This window comes from Colobus angolensis, unplaced genomic scaffold (assembly GCF_000951035.1).
Source record: "Colobus angolensis palliatus isolate OR3802 unplaced genomic scaffold, Cang.pa_1.0 Scaffold42, whole genome shotgun sequence".
Lineage (NCBI taxonomy): Eukaryota > Metazoa > Chordata > Mammalia > Primates > Cercopithecidae > Colobus > Colobus angolensis.
The window spans coordinates 8,742,158-8,745,677 of record NW_012117599.1 but is presented as its reverse complement, the minus strand read 5'-3'; the positions used below and the strand labels follow the sequence as shown (position 1 = coordinate 8,745,677).

Here is a 3,520-nt window from a genome sequence, read left to right as displayed (position 1 = left end):
TAGAGACGGGATTTCACCATGTTGGTCAGGCTGGTCTTGACCTCCTGACCTCATGATCCACCCACCTCAGCCTCCCAAAGTGCTGGGATTACAGGTGTGAGCCACCAGGCCCGGCCCTCAACAAGTGTTTTATGATCTCTCACTTGGTACCAAGCTCCATACTGGACTCTGACGTCAGAGTGGCGAACAAAATCGGTCAAGGAAGTCTTTTCTCATTCCATTAGTTGTTCAGGGACCAAATGTTGTCTGAGACTCATAAGCAGAGAGCAGATCAGTCTAGTAACCGGGTGACCAACTATTCCAGTTTGTCCAGGACTGAGTGGGGTCCCCAGGAGAACTTTCACAGCTGAAACTGAGAGAGTCCAGAACAAGGAAGGGCTAGTTATAACTAGTTAATTAGGCTTACTGGGAGTTCTGATTCTCTGAAAGGGAACTAGTAACAAAGATTCTTTGCTTGTCCAAGCTTTAGGCAGACTGTAAATACCCATCTGTGCTCTTCCATGTGAAATCCAGATTTAGCAAGAACCTTGCTAAGTCATTTTAACAAGAATGCCCGATCTTTGACGCCTGATTAAAATTTTTCACAGTTTTGCTGTCTGATCACCTTCGACCTTTGACACCTGATTACAATTTTTCACAGTTTTGCTGTCTGATCACCTTGGCCTGCCTTCAGCAGGAATCCTGTCAGGTCTGTTCAGCTGGTATTCTCCCCAGACTTGGTGCAATTTTCTCTTAATATTTTTCCATCCTCCGACCCCTGCTCCTTGGCGATAAATCCCTTCTCCCTGCTGTATTCAGAATGGAGCCCAGTTCTACAGTGGAATCTCTCTTCCCCTGTTGCGGTGATCCTGGATAACATTTGCCTTCATCACTTTAACTTCGTTCTGGCTTTGGCTTTTGCGGGGAAGGGGAGCTAATGGATAAAAGCTAACCATGAAATTACGCCACACTATGAGGTGGGTGCAAAAGTAATTGCGGTTTTTGCAATCAAAAGTAATGGCAAAAGCCACAATTACTTTTGCACCAACCTAATAGATTGGCTCAATTTAATGGTTAGCCCACATCCATTAGCTCCACCTTGATCATCTGGGCTAACTCAACTCGTTTGAAGAGAACAACTTCCAGGCTGTTGGAGTGTCCAGTTCTGGGCCTGACAGGCAGTCATGAGAGGGGACTGTCTTCATACTTGACTCCTGGCAGGTCTGCACAGTCACAGTTGTTCTGGGTTCCAGGGCCCACACTCAGTGTTGTTGCACGGCAGATGAGCTCTCTGGCAGAGGGGTATTTACCAAGCTCAGTCTGACCCTTGTGAGATATGAGTGGTTGCAGAGGCTGTAGTGTTGGCTGGGACAGGCGTAGGATCCAGAGATCCCTCATCTTGTAATCCTCCTCCACTCCTTTGCAGCCTTAATCATGGGCAAGTTCTATAGCTTTCTTTCTTTTTTTTTTTTTTCTGAGCACAGGGTACTTTATTGATGGTACACAACAAGGTGGGACTCCCTAGGCCCTTCCCCTCTTCAACGGGTCTACAAGGAAACTGTGAGGGGAGATTCAGTGCGGTGGGGGACTGAGTATGGCAGGGACTCCCCAGCAGTGAGGTCCTCTCTCTTCCTCTTGTGCTCTCGCTGGGACTGGTGGTCCAGGGGTCTTACTCCATGGAGGCCATGTGGGCCATGAGGTCCACCACCCTGCTGCTGTAGCCAAATTCGTTGTCATAGCAGGAAATGAGCTTGATAAAGTGGTCATTGAGGGCAATACCAGCCCCAGCATCAAAGGTGGAAGAGTGGGTGTCGCTGTTGAAGTCAGAGGAGACCACCTGGTGCTCAGTGTAGCCCAGGATGCCCTTGAGGGGGCCCTCCGACGCCTGCTTCACCACCTTCTTGATGTCATCATATTTGGCAGGTTTTTCCAGATGGCAGGTCAGGTCCACCACTGACATGTTGGCGGTGGGGACACGGAAGGCCATGCCAGTGAGCTTCCCGTTCAGCTCAGGGATGACCTTGCCCACAGCCTTGGCAGCGCCAGTAGAGGCAGGGATGATGTTCTGGAGAGCCCCGCGGCCATCACGCCACAGTTTCCCGGAGGGGCCATGCACAGTCTTCTGGGTGGTAGTGATGGCATGGACTGTGGTCACGAGTCCTTCCATGATACCAAAGTTGTCATGGATGACCTTGGCCAGGGGCGCTATGCAGTTGGCGGTGCAGGAGGCATTACTGACATTCTTGAGGCTGTTGTCATACTTCTCATGATTCACACCCATAATGAACATGGGGGCATCAGCAGAGGAGGCAGAGATGATGACCCTTTTAGCTTCCCCCTGCAAATGAACCCCAGCCTTCTCCATGGTGGTGATGACGCCAGTGGACTCCACAACATACTCAGCGCCAGCATCGCCCCACTTGATTTTGGAGGGATCTCGCTCCTGGAAGATGGTGATGGGATTTCTATTGATGACAAGCTTCCCGTTCTCAGCCTTGACGGTGCCATGGAATTTGCCATGGGTGGAATCATACTGAAACATGTGAACCATGTAGTTGAGGTCGATGAAGGGGTCATTGATGGCAACAATATCCACTTTACCAGAGTTAAAAGCTGCCGTGGTGAGCAGGCGCCCAATACGACCAAATCCGTTGACTCTGACCTTCACCTTCCCCATGGTGTCTCAGGGATGCGCTGGCGATGCAAGAGAAAATGCTGCTGACTGTCGAACAGGAGGAGCAGAGAGCCTATAGCTTTCTTAAGTCTGAAAGATGAGAATAGCAATAGCATGGTAGTCACACCTATTGATAGGGTAGAGTGCAGTGTCTGACACCCAGCAAGGGAATCACGCTAGCATATGAAAACATTCCTGGCATTTGGAAGGTGGTTGTGGTATGGTAGAAAAGAACCAAGGATGCTGCAGGTGGAGAAAACACAGAATTCTGTCTTTTATAGGCATCGTCCTGAGCAAAGCAGAGCCTTGGGTATTGCCAAAAACCCTTTGCCCCTCTTCCCACCAAGAGTCAGAGGCTAAGTTGCCTCCACATTGCCTCAGGGCTTGACAATGGGGCTTGCTTGGATTTCTAGGACACTGTGAAGTGGGGCACAAGTGGTAGCTTGGTAAATGCATGCCTGGAGGTCGCCTTGTGGCAGCAAAACCCAGGATAAATAACCAGGAGAGAGGCTGAGCAGTCAGTGGGCGGGGCCCCCAGCCCACTGAAATTGACTGAAGGGGCCCATATGAGCTCAGGTGAGGCCAGCTGAACTATCCAGAAACCCATGCAATTGTCAGAAATTCCATGTTGTTCTTAGCCTCTCAGTTTTGACGTGGTTTGTTTCATTTTTATTCCGGCCCAGACATTTTAATTTTTGTTTTTATTTAGTTACTTTTAGAGGTGGGATCTCACTGTGTTGCCCAGGCAGGTCTCAAACTCCTGGCCTCAAGTGATCTCTTGCCTCAGCCTCCCAAAATGCTGGACTTACCGATTTGACCCACCACATTGGTTTGTGCCAGGCATTTTAATCCTCACAAAAGTCCTGG

The 3,520-nt window shown here is 49.7% G+C and overlaps 1 pseudogene across 1 annotated transcript; it reads right to left on the bottom strand.

Annotated features, from left to right (window-relative positions):
- Positions 1–1,532: 1,532 nt before the first annotated feature.
- LOC105522179 lies at positions 1,533–2,707 on the bottom strand (annotated as a pseudogene). The gene has a single exon (XR_001003400.1). The product of XR_001003400.1 is annotated as a glyceraldehyde-3-phosphate dehydrogenase pseudogene (transcript).
- Between the last annotated feature and the right edge of the window lie 813 nt (positions 2,708–3,520).